At 41.1% G+C, this 22,712-nt stretch overlaps 1 long non-coding RNA gene across 1 annotated transcript in view; it reads left to right on the forward strand.

Annotated features, from left to right (window-relative positions):
• The first annotated feature begins 312 nt into the window (after positions 1 to 312).
• The window catches only part of LOC138842694 (uncharacterized), a 39,639-nt gene continuing 17,239 nt past the window's right edge, over positions 313 to 22,712 (forward strand). The window contains exons 1-3 of the long non-coding RNA XR_011377454.1: positions 313 to 414; positions 1,220 to 1,298; positions 2,946 to 3,069. This is a non-coding gene — a long non-coding RNA (uncharacterized lncRNA). The remainder of the gene's footprint in view (positions 415 to 1,219; positions 1,299 to 2,945; positions 3,070 to 22,712) is intronic.

Raw genomic sequence — 22,712 nt, forward strand, 5'->3', positions numbered from 1 at the left:
AGCTGTGAGTTGCATCTCAAGGGCAGCTTGGACAGCTGTCATGGCCAGCTCATCTCTCATCTTTTCTGACCTCTTCTGACCTCATTTCATCCATAAGTAATGTCTGAAGTTTCATGCGGTGGACGATGCTCTGGCTTTGATAATGTAATTATTAGGGTCCCGCAGTCGACCAGTTGGCCAGATGAGCATGGAGAGCATCTCTCCCAGATGCCCTCGGCGCCTGACAGATGGCTGTGTCAATTGTGTTTAAAGACACTGTGTCCTCCTGTTCCCTTTCAGGTTCTTTTAAAGCTGTACCAGCCAAGCTGAGTGAGAGAGAAGGTGTAAACATCAGGGTTGAAATGAAACTCGAAAACCACTGAGAAAAGAAATGGGGAAGATATTTTGAAAGGACGCGACGCAGACTGGCGATAGGTATGATTGGGGCATTGTCTGTGAAACTGGTCCCAGCAATATGCTTTTCCATTCATTCTAGTCCTTTTACCTTGAGTCCAGGATCCCATTCTCCCATCCAGCTCTTGATTTAAAAAAAGAAAAACCCTCAAGATGGACACAACTCTTAGATTTTAGTTGCCACTTGCCCATCGGCAGGGTGTCTTGGTGCAGTGCCCAACCTACCCACTGTCCCTGTCAGCTGTGTTCACCTACTGCTTCTTCAGTAACATCAGCAGAAGGCAATGGATCTCTTATAGCATCAGGAGCTCACTACCTCCAAAAAGCCCAGGCCTGGACAGTCACTCCCTGAAGCACGTTTACCATGTAACCACATAGACCTGCTGTGTGTGCATCACTTGGAAATCTGGGAAATCAGCATTCTAGGTCACTACCTAAAAACTTAGTTTATACTTAGTTTATTTCTGCGAAGAGGTGGGCACTCATTTCAATAAAGCACCAGAGCATAGCTTTTTTATTGTTTACAATAAATTGATCACTTTCCTTCTCTCAAAATAAAAAAATTAAATTTTATAATCTAGCAACTATTTTAAACAAACACAATGTGTTTTTACAATCTGGATGGGGAGGAGGGTGTTACACTCCAGTTTTGTCACTCATTTTGATTCATTCATTTGGGAAAACGTCATAAATGTGTTCTCTTCAAAGTTCTATTTAGATGCCATCAGAGGTAACGAAGGGGATAAGGCATGGCTGCTGTCTGTGTTCACAAAGCTCAAGGTGTAAGAGGGAAGACCAATAAGATTTTTTTCATGTATCTTATTAGACCCTTATGCGCTGAGTGCATTTTACCTGGAAAGGAGCCTGGGCTTCCGAGCAAGTTACCTTGGAACTGCAAGATAACTGTAAGATCATCCTGGAGGGGCAGGGGGACGATGTGGTTACTGGCAAAAATTTTGAGCTGAAGCTCAATTCTGCTCCTCTAAGTTTCTCAATAGTGTCTCTTGAATCCAGCCTTTTTTCTTCAGCTAACTATTGTCATCACAGTCTGGAGAACTGCACAGACGTCCTAAACAGTCTCTTCTAGAGGGGCCATGTCCCTTCCTTACAACTATCATTTATCATAGAAGGGACGTCAGATTGTGTCACCCTTCCCCTTTGCCACAAGCTTTCTGTTGGCTTTCTGTTGCCTGTAGTGTAAATTCTAAATGCCTTAGCTCAGCATAAGAGGCCATGACGGGCTTCCCTGGTGGCGCAGTGGTTGAGAGCCCGCCTGCTGATGCAGGGGACATGGGTTTGTGCCCCGGTCCGGGAAGATCCCACATGCCGCGGAGCAGCTGGGCCTGTGAGCCATGGCCGCTGAGCCTCCGCGTCCAGAGCCTGTGCTCCGCAACTGGAGAGGCCACAACAGTGAGAGGCCTGCATACCGCAAAAAAAAAAGAAAAAAAGAGGCCTTGTAGAGGCTGCTTCAAACCCTAATCTTATTGCCCGTCATTCTGTCCCCCAACCGTGGCCTTCCCCTAAATACAGCTTAAGCTCTTGCCATGCTGACGTCCTGATCACTCCACAAAGCTCTGCTCATCCATGACTCCAGGCCTCAACACATGCTTCTCCATCATGTCTGTCCAGCTGGTATGTTTCTCCTCATGCCTTAAAGGTGCAGAACTCAGATGTAGTCTTGCCCCATGTGGTCTGGCAGACAGAGCCATTCCCTCCTGGGAGAACCCACAGCACTTCTTCCTTCCTTTAAAAGATGATATTATTGGTTTTCTGCTTGCATGTGTCTTCTCCACTAGACTATGAGTTCCTTGAGGGGAGGGGTTTTGTTATATCCTAGGGACCTAGCAAGGTCCCTGGCATAGAGTGGCATGTTGACAAATGCTCCTTGAATGAACAGATACATGAAAGAGAAATTGCACCTGCTCCAAGGTCTTATGTCATCAATACCCCCTTTTATTCATTGTTTAAAAGAGCTCAATGACAAAGTCATTCCATGGACGTTTCCAGAGTGAGTATGTGACCACCTCTGGCACACACCTCATTCAATATCAGGTTACTGATGCTTTGAATGTAGCTACAAAAAGCCAAGTTCAGTATACAAGCAGATTACTTCTTAAGCCCAGAACCTCTGTCCCTGCTTTCTCTCAGCTCCCCCATCATTAGCATCTGGGTCAGGTCTCTCTGTACGGAGCTGCTGACAGTCTTTATTTTCCCTATCTTTTTTTTTCCCCCTGGCTTCGAAGAAGTACAGCAGTGCTGTTTGGATGATTGTGGCTCTGTGATGCCAAGATATTTTAGAACAATGTTATGATGCCTGGTCACACCTACTACCACTGAGACAAGCCCAGAAGTTAAATTATGAAGCAAATGTAAGCTTTGAAGAAATTTTTATTTAATCTGTATTCCCCTGTTTCATCTGCACATCCATCCAACACAATCTGCATCATTATTAGCCACATCAACTTGCTAAAAAAAAAAAGAGAGAGAGTAAAAAGTAAGACATCTGTGTTACAGCATTAATATATTCAAAGGTTTTTACTTTCATCTTGCAGGCATTAACATTGTGTAAATGCAATGTAAGTGCAACTTACAACAGCACTAAGTTAGCAGAAGGAAAATGTACTCGGGAGCCTAGCCAAAGAAGGGAGCCAACAAAAGAGAAGAAAAAAAGAAAAGGTATGTTTGTGTGGAGGGGACAAGCAGGTTAGGAATTATGTAAAAAGCAGAATTTTACCTAGAAATAGAGTCTTTTGCCTATTGCTCTCACAGAGCTTCCTTTCTAATTGCTAGCACAATTTCTAAGGCACTGAGGCAACCCTCAAGCAGTGTGCGGAAGGTGTGTTTGTGCTCCTATGCCCTCTGGCCTGGCTGCCAGCCTATTCCCTTAGATCAGAGCCAGCAGGCAGACTGTTTTCGAATACCGATCACTTCACCCGGACCTAATCCTTTGAGTTCTCTTTGGCATCCATTCCTTCTGCCAGTTTCCTCTTCTGTTCCTCTCTTTTCTTCTGAAGTTGACAACAAAGACATCCTCGGGGCCCTCCTTGATGTAAGACCACTCTTGATGTTATTACAGTGTGTTTTTTTTTTTGTACCCTAAAGTTGCGCTACTTTTATATTCAACTAGCACAATATTTGCACACCAGAAGATAAAGAACATGTGAATAAGTTATCCAGAGTGATGGTTTCTTTTTAATTTGTACCCCTCCGTGTTTTTTTGATGTAAACCCTTTCCTTTCCCTGTCACTCATCTCCATACCTGATCAAGAACCCGAAGGTCTCTCTTTAGAGACGATGTTACTTCTATACCTTAAATTGGCCTGACCTGCCACTTTTAATTTCAAAACTATGGCTGTATGAGATATGGATGAATATGGAATTTCTATGAAGCACAAAACTTTTGAACAGTTCCTGTCCTCTGTGATAGTGAGTTTTTAAAGAGAAATCTCCAAAGAGCTAATTAGTAGACAAGTAGAGCTCAGCCTGAACAAAGCTGAAAAGATAGCAGGTAACTAAAAGGACCTGGCCATAGCTGACAAAAATCAAAGCCCTGACAGAGAGCTGGCAGTAACCTTGGGCTGCTAACTGACAGAGACAATAAAAAAAAAAAAACCCCTCTGAACCTGGCGGAGAGTGACAGCCCCACTAGAGATTCTCCAAAGAGCACAGGATCTCCACTGCAAGGAAGTGGTAATCTTCCAGCAGGCAAATCCAAAGGCTTTTACTGCCCATCTCAAGTCTAAAAGATGTGAACTGGTTCTGCTCCGACCATCCCTTATGGAGGAGAGAGAGAGAGAGAGAGAGAGAGAGAGAGAGAGAGAGAGAGAGAGAGAGGGAGAGAGATGAGGCCCAGGAGTTTTTTTAAGTTACTTGAAAAGTTCCATGCTGACCGTGAACTTGAGGATGGAGTCGTGGGAAGGAAGACTGTGCAGCAGCCCGAGGTGGAGAAGAAGCCTGACTGTTCCTGGGGGTTCGGGTGGATGGCAGTGAGGAAGAGCCGGGAGCAAGTGTCGGTTGGCAAAAGCCAGTGCAGGCCAGGACTTAACGAGCCCAGCGACCTACAAAATATGGTTGGAAATAAAAGGGATTGCCGTTGAAAGAAACCTGAGGCATGACAGGGATAAAAGAAAGTGGGAGTCAAGGAAAAGAGTCACAGCAAGGGCGAGAGTCATTCCTTATTAGAATACAGACTTTATAAGAAGGGTGTGGAGCAGAGAGCTGCATTTTCAAAGTCCTAGAAGCAAGAGAAAACACACAAATAATGATCTTTCTTTAAATTAATTTTTATTGGAGTATAGTTGCTTTACAATTAAAGAAGGTTTTTAAAAGATCATTATTTTTGACACAACATTGTAAAAATAATGATCTTTTAAAAACCCTCTTGAATTCACTAAGAAGAGAGAGCAAGCTCTTGATGGTTTTGTTAGGTTTAGGCACTCATGGGCCCTCTTCTAAAATTCCGAGGGTGCAAAGGGAGGTAAGAAAGGATGCTTCCGTTAACTGAGAGATCTGAAAATGTCTTTCTGTAAGCATGAGATTCCGTGGTGTAATTCTGGGCATACAAATAATTCTATTTAGGAAAGAAGCCAAGCTCTAACAAAGTGCTATAACTACGAGGAGGGAGAAAACTTGAAAGCGAGCAGTTAAAAAGCATTCTGCTTTGAAACCCAAATGCTAATAACATACATTAGGTGGTTTTCATTATCCCTAAAGAAGGTCTTAGTTCCAGACGAGTACTTCTGCTTCTATATTTATTCCTCCCCAAGATACTGAACTCTGAATCCTTACAGACATTGCAGCCCCTGAAGACACGACCAGTGTTTGCAGACCCCAGGGACATCATCTCAGAGGCAAATAAGCAGGACCAGGTGAAAGCTTTAAAAGGATAAACCCAAGGGATGGTTTTAAAAGAAAGGCATATAAATATGCTTACATTCAGGGAAACATGCATCTCAGGTTTCTTGCTCAGACTCCAGTGTCTGTAATCATATACCTCAAAATGTGTATCATATAATTATATTTTTATGGTAAATATGATTATATGTGTCATTTATCTTAAGAGTGTCATCGCCTCCTCCCTGCACGGCAACCCTATTTCCACGAAGAACACGTTTGATGAGTTAAAAAGCTTGGCTTTACTCAGAGTGAATCTGATCTCAGACATCTGTCGGAATCTGAGCAGGAATGACAAATAATTGAGAAAGGTCTCCCTGAGTCAAGCAAATATCTGAAGACTTGGATCATGGAAAATCTGCCCTGTGTTAAACTTGGAGTAAAGGGAAAATTTTCTCTTTTGATTTGGGCTTGAGATTCAACATCCAGTTTGAAAAACATAAATGTATATCAGAACACTGTTTTATTAAAAATATATCTGCTCATAGTTAGAGCTGAGAATATAATCTAAGGCAAGTTTTTAAAAACAATTATTTTTTTTTAAAAAAGCAAGTAACTTAGAAGCTATTACAAAGCACAGCCTAGCAAACTTTGGGTTTTGGGTTCTCCTTAACTGACATCTGTAAGAAAAACTAAGGGTTCTCTCTTTCATATTTAATAATTCAGGCATGGGGAAACATGTAATGAGTTATTTTCTCTAGGAATGGAAATAGATTTTTGGTGAGCCATTGATGGGGCTAAGTCAAACATCCTCATCCCAGGGGCTTCCCTGGTGGCGCAGTGGTTGAGAGTCCGCCTGCCGATGCAGGGGACACGGGTTCGTGCCCCGGTCCGGGAAGATCCCACATGCCGCGGAGCGGCTGGGCCCGTGAGCCATGGCCGCTGAGCCTGCGCATCCGGAGCCTGTGCTCTGCAACGGGAGAGGCCACAGCAGTGAGAGGCCCGCGCACCGCAAAAAAAAAAAAAAAAACCCAAAGAAACATCGTCATCCCAGACCACTAGCACATATTTGGGGTGCCTGCAGGATTCAGAGTAATAATAGGGAGAATCTAGAAGGGTTTTGGTCCCCTGCTATACAGATGAGGTTCCCACGGCCCAGAAAGGTTGGGAAACTTAAGCCGTGTGTTAAGCTGCACAGTGGCTAAGCCAGAAGTAGAGTGCAGTCCCGATTCTCTCCACCAGACCTTTCATCATTAAGAGACACACGAATCACACTGGTTTAGTCCTCTCTAGCTTATTGGTCTGCTTTAGTGTAAATCAATTACTGCTTTTTTTGTTTGTTTGTTTTGTTAGGGGTAAAAATAAACCTTCCAAATATAAAGGCCTTAATGACCATCTCTAAGCTGTGTATCTTACTGCTGAAATCCCCCTGCCCCCGACCCCTTTCTCCCCTGAAAGTACCCTCTCTGGCTCTCTTAATCTGCTTGGGCTGCTATAACAAAATGCTATAGACTGGGTGGATTAAACAACAGATCTTTATTTCTCGGTCTGGAGTCTGGAAGTTCTCCAGCACAGGGTGCCAGCGTGGTTGGGTTCTTGGTGGGGGGACCCTCCTCCTGGCTGCTGTCTTGCTGTATCCTCACATGGCAGACAGAGAGCAAGCTCTCTGATCTCTTCTTATAAGGACACTCATTCCATCCTGAGGGTTCTTCCCTCATGACCTCATGTAATGCTAATCACCTCCCAAAGGCCCCACTTCCAAATACCATCACACTGCGCGTTAGGGTTTTAACATGAATTTGGGGGAAGGACACGCATTCAGTTCATAACACTTGCCATCGTTTGTAGTTCTCGTTTTCATTTACCTTCCTAAGACATATCAGTTTGAGAAAACACAAGTATGATTTTGGTTTTTCCCCTCTAGCATCTATAGTGGTTTCTGGCATACAGATACTATGATAGCTGGCATGCAGAAGGTGTTCAATTATATTTTTTTGAATACGTGGATGAACCAGTTTTCAGTTCTTGGTTGAAAATCAGACAATAACTCTCCACACAAATCTTAGTTAGAACTCATGAACATGATCCTAATAGGCTCACTGCTCCTCTCTCAATTTTCCTGGTGGTTATGCCTTCCTGATTACCCATCTATAACTTATTGATTGAAACCTCTCCTACAATGGATTGATTGACACAAATGCTGAAAATCCTTCCTGTACTTAGTGACTTTTTCCTTTGTGGTTCCCTGTGACAAAACCTTGATGTATGTCATAGCAAAATGGAAGAGAGAGTTGGAAACACGGTCATGTTGACACAGATTATTTATGCTTCATTTGCATAATGTCTGACAGACTGCCTTTTTTTTTTTCTCTCTGAATTTCTTCAATGGGAACTCTTTAATGAATTCTTCAGATTCTTCAATGACTTTGAATAGATGCTTCCCAGTCGTTTTTTAGCCATCCAACTCAGCATTTTTTAACAGACTGCGGCAGCACCCATGTACATTGCTATCAACATAATATACAAATACTACATTTTCCCAGTCTTCACACATTTTCTCTTTCTTTCTTCCTTTCTTTCTTTCTCTCTCTTTCCTCCCTCCCTCCTTCCTTCCTTCCTTCCATCTCAATATATCATTTGAAAGTATGGAAAAATCATGTTTGAGATCTTCTAAATACATTCGTTAATGTGATTTCCTTTTCTTCCTTTTTAAAGATTTACTTAAGTCCATGTATTTCAGTGTAGGCTACATTATACCAATCATTAAATTGCATTTAGAGATTTCTTGCAAGCTAAAATTGCCTACCTTGCTTAGATTGGAGTAAGGATTCCTGATGGGAAATTTTTCTCTATATATTTTTATATGAATGCTCCTACATTTCTATGAATGGAATAAGTCACAAGGAAGTTATCTATAAAGTTGATGCTTATAATAAGACCAAGACCTCTGGTTCTAGAATAACTTTTGCTAGCTATTTAAAAAAATGATTTAGTTTTTTTAATGATTAATTATATGTTTTTTATAGATGTAGAGAATAAATGTAGAGAGTCCTTTATGGTCGTTTTCTTATTCAATTTTACAAGGTTTTGCCTCATGAAACAGAGGAAATAAATTAAAGATCTTAAAGTGAATCTACATAATCAAGTTAAGTTGACAAAACTAGTTGAATTAAATCAGTTATTCTCAGAACAAGCAGTGGAATTCAATCAAAGGCTATTTATAAAAGAACTCTGTTTAATGAACTCTTTTCATGTGTTTGTATGTATGTGTGTGTACATATCCACACATATGTACAAATATTCATATAGAAGAGATAGATAATCTCTAACTCTCAAAACAGTACATCACTCCTAAATACACAGCTCCAATATCATAAAGAGCATGTAGACTAGTCCATGAAAGCCAATTTAATAGGAATGGTGCACATTGGCAGTGAAAATTTGAATATATCCCCTTAGCCACATTTTACCTTTATAATTTGAAAAATGATAATTGTGCTTATGACACAGCTTTTATTGCCCTTTATCATCTAAAATAGGATTTATTAAATTTATACTTCTCATTTTAGCTGGGTGGGATTAAGAATAAAATTTATAAACTGATGAGTTGTAGTAATATATCCTTCTCTAACTCACTGTGACTTTGTAGGTTTCCCTTTCCTCAGTTATCTTATTTATAAAACAATGATTCCAATTAGAGTTGAGAAATACATACACTCAAAAAAAGAGAGACTACTGCTTGTAATGATTACATTAGATGTCTCCCAAGCTTCTCCACTTCTCAAATACATAAACTAACACCAACAGAATCTATTGTACTACGAGATCTCCAATTAGTGGCAAGTACAAATCATTATGGTGTTTCAATTTAGAACTGTACTCTGAGAACTACATTTTGTATATATGTGGTAACAATTTCCATCTTAAAGTGCTTCATGTAAATGCTTGTCGATGATCTCCCCACTCAGTTTTATAGATGGCAAAAGTAGGGAGTGTGTCAGCAAAGTTTTAAGTTCATGATTTCCTGATTCCCAGTTTATCCATGAGACCCACTCTGGTGATTCAGTTGCCTCTTTGAACATACTGATGAAAAATGTGCTGTCTCCTCCATAAACAGCCACAGAATAATATTTAATAGTAACATAATTTTTAATTAAAAAAGTAAAATAGCTTTCCAGTATAATAGCCTAATGCCTTTTAGTATAATTACTTCAAAGTTAATTTTTCTAGGTGAAGATAAACATACCATGCTTTTCTCTAGACAATGCTTTTCTGTATTTTATCATCAAATCAAATGATGCATATATCACAGAACTGACTAAATAATGCTCACAGTAACACCAACAATGGCTGCACTCAGCATTGGATTGAAAGCATTGTAAAAGCCAGCAGCTGTTCTATGTAAGAGGCAAATTATACATGATGAGTGTCTAATTTGAGAATAACACAAAGCTCATTTCATCCAAACAGCAAAGAGATTGATGTGACATACTCAATGTATCTTATGGAGTTTTTCATTGACCTCACTAAGATGAGGAATAAGGGAATGCCAGTCTCTACTTGTGGCTCAGAAACCAGGGAAGGGGGTAAATTTTCCTCTGGGAATGACTTCTGACTTGTTCATGCTGCTGAATAATTCCAAGTACCTTACTATTTAAATAGGAATTTCTTGGTTCAGTACTGAGATGCTGTACGTTGTCATTGAAGGCCAGTGTTGCCTTTCCTCAATACCTCTGCAAACTATAAAAGTACCCACTGGGTAAGCACGTTGATGAATTCAGAAAATCAACCACAAACTTTTCCTTTAATGACTTGTCTCATATTTATGAAATATCATGGTTGAAGTCTATCTGAAAAAATAAATATTTTAAGCCTGACTAAATAGAAAACATTACTATCCTGCTGCCTTCTTTAAATTTCATAAATTATTTCAAAGAAGCAGTAGCTCTTTGTACTTGGTTTCTCATACTCTGAGGCAGGCTGCATGGAACCATAGACCACTTCAGAGTCCAGAGGCCAATCTGTGCTCTGCTGTCCTCTGTAGGACATTTCCGTCTTGCTTGTCACTCTATCCCAAATGTCTATCCCAGAGCCTGGCAGATGGTTGGCAATCAAAGTAATATGTTTTTGGTGAAAAAATTGAATGGATGGAAAGAGAGCAGTTATGGCTAACCAATTGCTTTGAGGTCTAATGATGTCATGTCTAGGTAGTTGTAAGGACAATTTCTTACAATTTCCCGTTTTTTTCTAATCACTGTTTTGCCTTCTACAGGGGATATAGCATCATATATCACACATGGTGAGGTGAGACCCTTAGAGGGTTGAATCAATCAGATGATGTACTATCACCAGGTAAATGATAAGACCACTTAGAGGAAAGAACACATACCTTTGAAACAAATAGATTTAGGCTTGTATCCCAAGATACTTCAACTCTCAGCCCCTTGGGTACCTTGCCTTAAAATACCCACCTTGAAGAATTATTTTCTTAGATGAGAAAATGAATATACACTCTATAGCATCACACCTAATGATAGGTAGTAGATCTGGATTACATATCAGCTCCTTCCCTCTCCTTTATAGCTATATATAGGCGATTGTTATAGTCATATGGAGAATTTGAGGGAAAGAATTCTTGAGAATGCATTAAAATACTAACCTTCCATTTTAGCTTCACTATAACCTGTGAATTATGCATCATTCTGCTGTTTCCACTTACAGCTCCGGACGGCCTATCCTCTGCTTATTTGATCTAGTCTCTTTACAAAACACAGAACGTGACTCTTGCCTTAGATGGACTCATCATCCAAATTAAGCAAAGACACATAGACATAGATTTTCAGCGAGAAGAGAAACAGTTACTTAAAGGAAATCAACATTAAACTCAACAGACCATATTAAACCCACATTAAATCCACCTGAACTGCACTCTCCTCTTGACAGGGTAATTGCAGGGGTGAGTCCTGAGGCTGGAAGGTGAAGTGATTGCACAGATGGTGGGAGGGGGAGAGACAGGTGTTTGAGTAGACTCACTAGTCTGTCCACCTCAATGATTTTCAATATATTTTTTTTGCCCCACAAGCTCCGTTTTTTATTCGTATTGGTTCTGCAGATGGTCACTGAGTAAACAGATACAAATGACAGTAGAGTAGGTTTAAATATTAAACACGACATTGACGTGGACTGATCTAACCATTGGAAAGATAATTGTGTACATGGTGTCCTTTCATGATGAGAGGCTCTCAGTGTTTAATGCCATCAGTGGGCATGAATTCTGAAAGCTACAAGCAGGTTTGGCTGTCAGAAGAGAATCACCGAATCCTAACAGTTTTATCTGATCACTTATGTTGGAGTTAGCAGTGCACTGTCTACCCTACTCCCCGTCAACACCAGAAAGGAATAAGCATGCATAATAGGTCAGCTGATGTCAGTAATTTTAAAAGAATATTTGGGGACATAGGAACACAACTGGAAACTGCATTAGATTGAATCTGGCCCTGCTGGAGACTGTCCCAACCCAACTGGCAACATTTGGTCAAAAGTCTTTGAGGATCCTGGGATGTTAGAAACCAGTCATTGCACTGAGAAGCACAGATTTTTTTAAAAATTGAAGTATAGTCGATTTATAATGTTGTATTTGTTTCAGGTGTACAGCAAGGTGATTCAGTTATACATATATATATATATATATATATATATATATATGTATCCTTTTTCAGATTCTTTTCCCTATAGGTTATTAAAAAATATTGAGTAGAGTTCTCTGTGCCATGCAGTAGGTCCTTGTTGGTTATCTATTTTATATATCGTAGTTTGTATCTGTTAATCCCAAATTCCTAATTTATCCCTCCCCCCTTCTCCCTTTCATAACCGTAAGTTTGTTTTCTATGTCTGCAGGTCTATTTCTGTTTTGTAAATAAGTTCATTTGTATCATTTTTTTTTTAGATTCCACATGTAAGTGCTATCATATGATATTTGTCTTTCTCTGACTTACTTCACTTAGTGTGATAATCTCTAGGACCATCCATGTTCCTGCAAATGGCATGATTTCATTCTTTCTTTACGGCCGAGTAATAGTCCATTGTATACATGTACCACATCTTCTTTATCCATTCATCTTTTGGTGGACACTTAGGTTAGAAGCACAGATTTTGGATGTCGTTGTTTCAGAATAAAGCATGAGGGCCTGGTGACCAGTGTGAAGAAGCTGTGCAGTTGCACATCAGGGGAGGATAATAAGAGACTTGCTGCAAAGAAAGTGGTGTCAAGGAAGTAGAGAACCAAAGATACTGTCTCCTTTATTTCATACAACGTACTAGTCATTCTTCTCTTTCTTCCAACTACATTCTGCCCTTCAGCCAGATTCCACCTTAACTAAAAAGCACCGCAACTCTTCTGCCTACAGTGGCTGAAAAGGTGGTGAATACTGAGCATCACATTGTTTTCATGGGGGGACAATGACCGGCACCGCTCTGCACGTAGAAGGTTTGCAAGCTTGCTACTTCCATCCCTACCGTGGTGCTGCGATCTGGAGCCTATCCAGAACAATTCTACCTGGGGATGCAGAAGGGATCCTCTCTCTCCTCTCAGCAAATGAATGCATTGAAAACATTGTATGTGCTCTACCTGAGGCAGACACCTTGGGATGGAAACAAATCTGGGTTGTTGGAAATGCAGATCTCATTTGTTCCTTCACCCAGTCTATTTAGTGCTTGTCATGGGATAGGAACTCTGGCGGACACTAGGGAAAGAATGATGGGTAAGATACGCCGGACTTGACTTTCATAAGACTTACCACCAACTGGGGGTCACAGACAGCACAAATATGTACACAAATAAGTATTAAAGTATGTGACTTGGTATATAGAAGAAGCAAAATATTCCAGAAGCACGTGTAATAGAATGACCTGGCCTAGGCTGGGGCGGTCAGGCAAAGCTTCTCTGAGGAAAACAGTATTAATGCTGAGACAGGAAGGATGAGGGTTGGTTAGCCAGATGGAGAATGGGGAAGAGTGTTCCAGTCTTAGGACAGAACATGTGCGAAGGCTCTGGGATGAAGAAGAGGGTGGCACATCTGAGGGGAAAAAGGAACATGAGCGGAGTTGAACATAAAGATGAGATACACAGGGGCAAGATTGTGTAAGTCCTTATGGGAGCTTAGGTTTATCCCTTGTGCAGTGGAAACCATTGAAAATTTACATACAGGCTGAGGTACAATATTTTTAAAAGTTCACTTTGGATGTATTGTGGGTAACTGGAGAGATCAAAGGTGGAAAGGGGCTAAGAGACTCTCACAACATTTCAAGTCAGAGAGAGATGATGGTGAGTCGAACGAGGCTGGGGTGGTGAGGTTGGAGAGAGAAGCCTGTGCATATGTGAACTGGCTTTTCTGCAAACTTGACCTGGGCTATGTCCTTTTTCACAGCTAATTAGGCCAAAGCATTTAAGCCAGGTCATTTCCTGGGTAATAATGGCTCCCCTTTCTGTAAAATGGTACATCCATACTTATTTCATCACAAACAGTGCTTAGCACAGCCGGACACCACCAGGAAGATTCCAACAATGTAAGGTTAATCCACGTCTGAATAATAATAGATTTTAAGTGAAGTGATCTCACTTCTACCCCTTGATAAGGGAACCTCAATACACGATACATGGAAAATAATTGGTTTCGTGTAATGAATAAAATTATAACTGTAACTTAATAAGATTAAATGGAACACCCAGATGTATCAGAAATAGCTTAAACCATCCGAATTATAAACGAACAACGTGCATTTTATTTAGACCGCCAAGCCTTCCTTAAGTAGGTCACTGACGGTGGCTCCTCGCATCTTTATGCATTTGCCTCCTGTCTCTTTCTCTTTGCCCACCCGTCCCTGCTGGGCAGTCTGGTGGGATCCTCTGCGTTTCACCACCTTCTTGCTATGCTCATTCTCCTGCGCTCAGCTTTTCCGTTGCATTTCCTCCCTTTTTTCCTCTTACTTTGCAGCTCTCTCTTTTGTTCTCTCATTTCCCTTTGGCCTGATCTGCCCCTTCTCTTCTGCCGCTGCTCCCTGCACTGATTTCTTGCCCTCTCCTTCTGTTCTTTGTTCTTTCTTCTTTTCTATCCTCACTCATGGTTTCTCTCAGGAATCTCTGCTACTTTCCAGAGGAGAGAAAGAAGTTAAATTCCAAACTTACCCAGTTGGGAATGAAGCCTGTGTCTCTAATGCAGTCAGGAGAAAAAGCTGATTGGATTAACCAGAGAGCTCCAGCCCTATTTCTGGGAAGCAAAAACAAGAGATGTTTACCAGGGACTTTTCAAGGCTCCATCAGCACCATTTTTCCCCCCAAGAAGTTAGCCTTGATGCCCGAGTTCTACCACTAAAGCTCCTCCTTTGGATGAAGGCTTTACCTTCTTCTTTACCCTCTTTATTACCAGATAGGGGGTAACTATTAGCACATTTTTTGATAAACTAATGTCATCACACATACAGCAAACTGAAACAAACACACAGTCACACAAGATCAGAGTTTTTAGAATTGCAAGGGACGTTAGAAAAGTTTGAACAGCACGTTAGTTGACAAGAGTAATTAGGTCTCACCTACCAAGGAGGAGGCTTTAGGCAATAAAAGTAAGGACAGGTTCATTTTTATGGCATGTAGAGTAAAGGACAGCATGAAGGGAATGAAGAATGACTCGGCTGTGCTCAGGGTCCCTGGGAAGAAGATCCCAGGACAGAAGCCCACCAGCATAAGGAAGGGCAAAGAACACAAGTGCTTCCCACTTTGTCTCTGGGCATATGCGGTAGGTACAGCTTTGACAATGGAGACTATATTCACTCACTGTGAATTTTCACTGCTCATATCCTGAAAGTCACAGAAAAAGGAATATGAAGGCTTGAAGTCATTTATGTATTCATGCCTTTAACAAATAATTATTAAGCCTTTCCTTTGTGCTCGGTACTATTCTTGACAAAGAGAATACATAGTAAACTAGACGAAATTTCTGCCCTTAAGGAGCTTATGTTGTAGTGAAGGAGACAGATAATAAATCCCTAAACCTATAAATGAACAACTACAACTATTATTCCTCTTGTCATTACTACCACTACTGTTCCTCTACTATTAATAATGATAATCAACCCTTATCTGATGCTTACAGTTGGCCAAATATTGTTCTGATTCTTTTTTTTTTTTTGTCTGCGCCACGCGACTTACGGGATCTTAGTTCCCTGACCAGGGACTGAACCTGGGCCCTTGGCAGTGAAAACGCAGAGTCCTAACCATTGGACTGCCAGGAAATTCCCTGTTCTGATTCTTTTACATATATTAACTTCCTTAATTCTCACAACTCTCTTCTAAGGTAGGTGGTATAATAATTCTCATTTTTTTTAAACTAATTTTTTAAAATTTATTTATTTATTTATTTTTGGCTGCATTGGGTCTTCATTGCTGCGCGCGGGCTTTCTCTAGTTGCGGCGAGCGGGGGCTCCTCTTTGTTGTGGTGCACAGGCTTCTCATTGCCGTGGCTTCTCTTGTTGCAGAGCATGGGCTCTAGGCGTGTGGGCTTCAGTAGTTGTGGCATGCAGGCTCAGTAGTTGTGGTGCATGGGCTTAGTTGCTCTGCGGCATGTAGGATTTTTCCAGACCAGGGATCGAACCCATGTCCCCTGCAATGGCAGGCGTATTCTTAACCACTGTGCCACCAGGGAAGTCCCATGATTCCCATTTTTACAGATGAAGCATAAATAGGTATTTGTGGTGTCAAGATCACCTGGCCATAAGTGGAAAAGTAACATAATGTCAGTGATAAATATTATGAATAAAAAGTCCGTGCCTGCCATCTACGATGGAAGTAATAGAATGCAGAGAGTAACAACAGTATAGCACTTGGAATCTGAGATCTTGGGTCAATGTGCTATATCTGAGCTCTGTGACTTTAGGTAAAACGTATTGCTTATTTGGGGCCTCAGATTTCTCATCTGTTAAATGCGGATAATGAAACCTAGTTATAACTATAACTAGTTATAACCTAGTTATAAACATAAAATCAGATTGTGTAATGATCATAAAGGACTGAGCACAGTCATGGCCTTCAATATATACATAAAAATTAAACAATGGGGCCAAAACAAAGTGAGGAGAAAACAAATTGCTTGTGGCTGAATGTTTCTGGGACAGGAAATAATTGTGTTTTCTTAAGGATTCAGTAAGTCAGAAGACTAAGAAGAAATAGAGGAGACTCAGATCTTCCTGAGGGAAACGAACTCCTCAAGAAGTGATCATTTCCGGCAGATGTGTGAGGAGCTCAGGCTGGCTAGGAGAGAGCATCAGAGCAGAGGGAGAAGCCAAGCCCTGGGGGACTGTGGGACTTGACACACCACAGGGGCCCCTGGAGGGATCTCACAACCCCTGTTGGTCCTAAAACACAGGCTGAAAAAAAAACAAGGGCTGGACCAGCCTGGGGCCTTGTTACTGAAAGACATCTCACCTCATGGTGTATAGGTGGCTCTTTATAGAGATCTAACAGGAGAGAACTTGGCCTGAAGCACCGACGTCTATTTTCATTAGTCTTAGGCAACCTCATAATCCTCCCTTTTGCTTTTCCCAGACTTAACTCTGCTCAGCAGGGATCTAGATAGTGTTTCCCATTATCATAAAATGAAAAGAAAAATCTTTAGTTGTCACTAATGTGTTCCTCGGGTTGTTTTCTCCTTCCTGTAATCATGTTCTTTGCTTGTCAAACAATTCTGCTTCATTATTACCAGTCTGAGATGTGGCCAAGTTCATTCAAAGGATATTGTGGAGAGACATTTTATTCTTGGTTGGTTAGTTGGTATCCTGAAGAAATGTAGGCTTCGTGATCCCAGAGTGATTTTCTTGGTCAGTCAGAAAGACTTCAGGAACCATGACTTCTGCCCAAGGGCAAAATAAAAAATGTTTAGTTCTGGTGTTAGAATGTACATTAGCATTGGAGTCAATACTCATGGTTTGGAAGTAAAGATAAATGGATTTTATGCTGGGTTTTGCCAATATAACATTTTTGGAAAGCTGTTTAGCCTGTTTATGACGTGCTTTTTTCAGTGGTAAATGGGGATAATAAAGGTTCATCAGATGAGTGTATTAGACTGTGGTGTGGCTTCAACGGGATTTGTCTTAACTCATACTGGGGCATTCAATCAAGAGAGAGTAACTTACTGCAATAACTTTGTGGGGACAGAAGACACATATGGTACAAGGTAAACTTTGTTATATTACAAAACATGGAGTTTAACCCATGTAATATCCTTAATAAAAAATGTATTAAAAATAAATACATTCTTTCAAACTACTTGATTTTATTTAGTGCACTTGAGAAGTATACTAGGTGGAAAGTGCTGAGGGAAGAATTACCATATATTTGTCATTATCAGTATTAACATGCTTCCTTAAATGACTGAGTATATATCATCCTTTGTGGAATACCTAAAACACACTTGCTGGTGGCATGCGTCAGTGAGGTCAACCTTGATCTAGCTTCCTTGGTTTACCAGATGGCCTGTGGGCACTTTTGAGTGACTTCTAAGTGAGTCAAAGTTGGAGCTCTCAATTGCTTTCTGGCCTCTACTTTTTAAATTATGAAATTAATAATCAATTAATTTCCAGCTTTGACCTCCCTATATTCTCTTGATTCAAATGCCTGACACTTGTTAGTTAAATTTTCTGAGACAAATAACCTGGAATGACTAATTGTCACCACAGCAACTTCAAGTTTTATTCATTAATATATGTTCTTACCTGTAAATCTAAGTAGGTGCCCAATAAATACATGTAAGTCTATTATTAGTCATCACCAGTGTGAGTGATTGATGCTCTCCTCCTTTACTTGAAAGACCCTGTCCTTTGAGTGTGAAGCCATTTGGACATATAATTGATGGAGAATCAACACTTGATAGAGAGTTTTGATTCACTCAGAGGAGTTACAATAAGAGATTCAAAATGGCAACAACACACACAATATTTTTAAAAAAGCTTCAGGGAAACTGGTCTGTAAACCTGACAGGTACTTTGAGTGGCATTGGGATAGTAGTCTTTATGGAAAGACACACATTAGTAGCTCTAGACTGGATTGATGGACTTGTAGGCAACATCTGAGCAAAAATGATTGATTGCCTTTTCAGTATAAAAAAAGTCAGTTTCACATTCACTTTTCAAACATTTTTTTTGCTGAGTTTCTAGCAAATCAAAAGCATCATCCTTCATTTTTTAAAAAGTAGAGTAGAATCTGTGAAATATTTTGAGCTCTTGGGATATAAAAACAGAAATACTCACGTTACTTTTCTTTTTCCCTAAGTTTATTAGAGCCCACTTTCCATAATGGCAGTTACCTAAGCTAACTCTGCCTCTCTCCCCACCAAGGTCAATAGCAGGTTATGGAAGGAATGGTAGCAACGTGACGCCCCATTCCGTGAGTGCGGGGTGTCATTTTGCTCTACTCTTCCTGGGTAACTACATTCTTTCATTAATTCAACAATTATTTATTCAGAGCCTCCTATGCCAGATGCTGAAGTAATTTATGGCTGAGGCAAGCCCACCAAGCCAAGTGGGTTTTTTCACTGTTTCTTGTGTAACCCTTTCAAAGAGAAAAACTTACCTGTCAAATACCCACCCCTATATCATCCTGTCCTATGAAGGCATATTCCTCGTATTAAGTTTTTTTTTAAATAAAGGATGAAGCTTTTGATTTGCTAGAAACTCAGCAAAAAGTGTTTGAAAAGTGAATGTGAAACGGACTTTTTTTATACTGAAAAGGCAATCACTTTTCTCAAACGCTGCCTACAAGAACCAGGGAGGCCAGATGTGGGTGTCCACGCTTTCTAGTCCTTGTTCATGGAGAGTAGTGTTTGCACGCTGCTGTCCTGCTTGCAGTGCATCTGCTTCTCTCCCAGGACTGAGGTGATGCTACAACAAAGTACTCATGGAGCAATACAGAGTAGAGGTCAAGAGCTGGGGTCTTGGAGCCACCCTGCCTGGATTCCAAGCCTGCTTCTCCATGTGTGAATCTGAGACCTTGAGAAATTTGCTTGAACTCTCTGTAACTCAGATTCTTCCTTGTAAATAGACAACACAAAAATAAATATATACTGTCAAAAAGATAAGTGCTATGCAGAAAAATAAATGATGGTGAGAGACTAGACAGATGGAGTCATCAGAACAGTCTTCTCTTAGAAGATAACATTTAACCAGAGGTCTGATTGTAGTGAAGAATAAACCACATACGTAACTGCTGTTCCTTTCGTAGAAACATGCAGGTGCAAAGGCCCTGAGGCTGAAGTGTGCTTGGGATAATATTACCTATTAAATACAGTTGTGCGTTAATTCAGTTAAGAACTTTAAATAGAGCCTGTACATAAATATTTCTTGATAAATGCTAGTTGTTAGTATTATAAGACTGCTTCATATATTATAGCCCAGCTAGTTCAGATCCCCACCTGATGGGAGGCCACCTGATGTTTGGGAACACTGCCACCTGCTGGAAAAACTAGTTCGTATGTGTAAAAAGTTGAGACGCCAGTGCTATGTCTCATCTGGGGCTCATCCTTCCTCCCGTGTCTTGGTTTCTACTGGCCAGACATCCATTCAACTCCTTACGTCAACTCTACCTTCTGCTTCGTATGAGATTTCTGTTGCCAGTACTGTCTATGTCACTTGTCAAGCCCCAGCCCTCTCACCACCATCGTGCCAGGGATCCAGGACAATTGTTTATCTTGTAGGGAGATGTCTTTAGACACAGAATACATGTGTCATTGGGGCCTGTATTTTTGTCAAATGGCTACTTCTCTCTTTGAGCTTAAGAAACCCTACAGAAGAATAAAGACACCCAATTATGGTGGAGTTTATTAGACCACCCACCTGCTCCAGGGGGGCTCTGGTGGTCTCATGAAAGAAAACTAGACAAGCTCCCACAGAGCTACCACTGTCTCAATGCACTCACCAATGGGGGCTTGCACCTGCTCCCCCGGACTCAGGGCCTTCTGAAACAGTTCTGTTGAATGATTTGTCATTTTTAGAAAATTATACTTCTGGGTACCTACCATCTTGTCCATAGTTGGAAAAGTGACAAGTAGAAAATCGCCTTCTAGTCACACCTTGGTCTGGCTGTGCGCACAATGGTGCCATTTGGTGTTTTCGTGTGTAAGAGTGTGGGTATCTACAGAACTTGCTTAAGGAGCACATCTTATATGACCTTGTGTTCCAGCGCCCTAACATAATCCCCTAACATGGTATACCATAGTCAATTACAATAACATCAGCAACAGCAGATATTAATTGTGAGCCTATTAAACGTTAGATATTATGCTAAGGTTTTTCCTTTGTTACCTCATTTCAACCTCACAACAATCCCATGTCACCCAGAAATTCCATACTTCGGTAGCACCATTAATACCCAGGTCGCAATCATCTGGGTCTATACTTTTGGTCACTATCAGATATTCAGCATCTTTACCAGTTTCCCTTCCATGAATCTGTTGGAACCCTAGGAAATTCTTCCCACCCCCAAACCTGGCTCTCTAGGCCATGTCGGTGTGGATTTGGGCCACCCCTGGGCTTTTTGCAGGTCTCCTTCTCCTGCCCTGAGATTTGTTTCACTCAGGCAGCAGCTTCTATTCTCCCTGGCACAGCTTTGTCTCAAGTGTAGGCTCAGATGCTTCCCATATTTCCCTTCTGTGGTAGGGAAGGTTGAGCTGTGATGTTTTAGCGAGACTCATGAAGGCTTTGCGGAACAGATGGAATAATACACAGAAGATTTAAAATTGGTTACTAGGTATGATTGCTTTCAGAGTCCTTGGGCCCAAGCCCCTCTGAGGCCCCTTCTGAGACCGAAGCCCCTACCATGTACTGATCTCCCACTCCTTTCTTCCAACGTGTTGCAGAGGCCAGCTCATGTTGGCAATGAGACTTCCTCACAAATGCGTCTTGTACTCTGATTCCAAATTTCTCCTTCAGTTCTAAAGATGGACCAGCCATGGGGGCAGTTATCCCCATTATCTGAAACCTAATCCTTGGGCTCTCATTTTCCACCCCAGGATGAAGAACAACCTGGTCCCTACGCACAAGGCCTTTCCCTAAGCCCTACCCCCATAGGCAATGCACGAAAACACAACAAACCAACATCAGGACGTTTGCTAATTTCTGAGTTACTTCCTGTTGACTCACCTCACATTTGAGATATAAAGAGAGACATCCAAATTCAGCTTCAACATTCCCAGCCCAGGCCCTCATAAACATGAGACTGAGACTAGTGACTGTATCCTCCTGACACTTCCAGGCTCTGCTCCCAACCTCTACAGTACATGTTATCCCAGTGGATTCCCACCACAGCCCTATGGAATAGGTAGTATAGGTGTGCCTTTTGTCATTTATTATGCATAAACATTGATGAGATTGGAACTATTATTAGGTCCATGTAACAGACAAGGAACACCCGGTTTAGAAAGTTTAAATAACTTGTCAGACATGGTGGACACTTGTGCACAGAGCGCATCCTGGGTACTACACGTTCCCTCATCCAATGCTACCCTCTTGGTCAAGGATAATCTATCCTTATAAACTCCTTGGCCATTTTGAGACAGGCTGGGACCTGGGACCTGGGATCCTTTGCTGCAGTGCTTGCACCTGAACAAACATCTCCTCAAGCAACAAAATACAAAGAAGCTATAAGGGGCTAAAAATAGCTGTATGTATGCACAGTTGGGGCAAATTATGGACAACAAGATACAAAAAGACCAGAAAAATCCAACTGCCACTTCTGACGATCTGAGAGAAAAACAGGGTGTCAGGAGAAAAAACAGGGTACAGCAGCACGCCCCCTGCACTCAACACCACCAAAGGGGTGGAAAAACCACCTAAGACAATCCTCGCACCTCACCCCTGGACACATACCTACCCTCACCCCATATAAGGAACCAGTTCAGCTCATCCCTCCTCAGGGAGTAAAGCCTTGACTGAATTTCTTGACTGGCCTCTTATCAATTTCTATTGATTGGGGAAGGCCAAGAACCCTGATCAGTATCAATTTCACTAACTACCACTGTGTCTAGTTTGCTTTCTAGCTTTGGAGTGGGCTGTACAGATGTGCAAGCATGTCTCCAGGTCTATACCCACGGACTAATCACCAAAAAACACAAAAACCACATTTTCGAAACATGCCATCCCTGATTTATCACTCATGGACAACACAGCCCTCACTCCTCAACCTTGGGGTCTCTACAAAGACTTTTTTGGACTCCTTGATCCACAGAGACCTTCTTTGTCTGCACTGCTATAAGCACTTCTTTTTATTTTCCTTAAACCACAAAACACGGCGTTTTAGTATGTATTACAAAAGGTCTTTCTTAATCACTACATTTCATCATACTTTGTTCCCCTATGCTTTTTATTTCTATATGTGTTGGACTTGTCTTCCACATAAAATTAGAACTCATTTGAAGGTAAGGACCATGTCAAACTTATGTTTTCTC

Source organism: Globicephala melas, chromosome 5 (genome assembly GCF_963455315.2).
Source record: "Globicephala melas chromosome 5, mGloMel1.2, whole genome shotgun sequence".
Lineage (NCBI taxonomy): Eukaryota > Metazoa > Chordata > Mammalia > Artiodactyla > Delphinidae > Globicephala > Globicephala melas.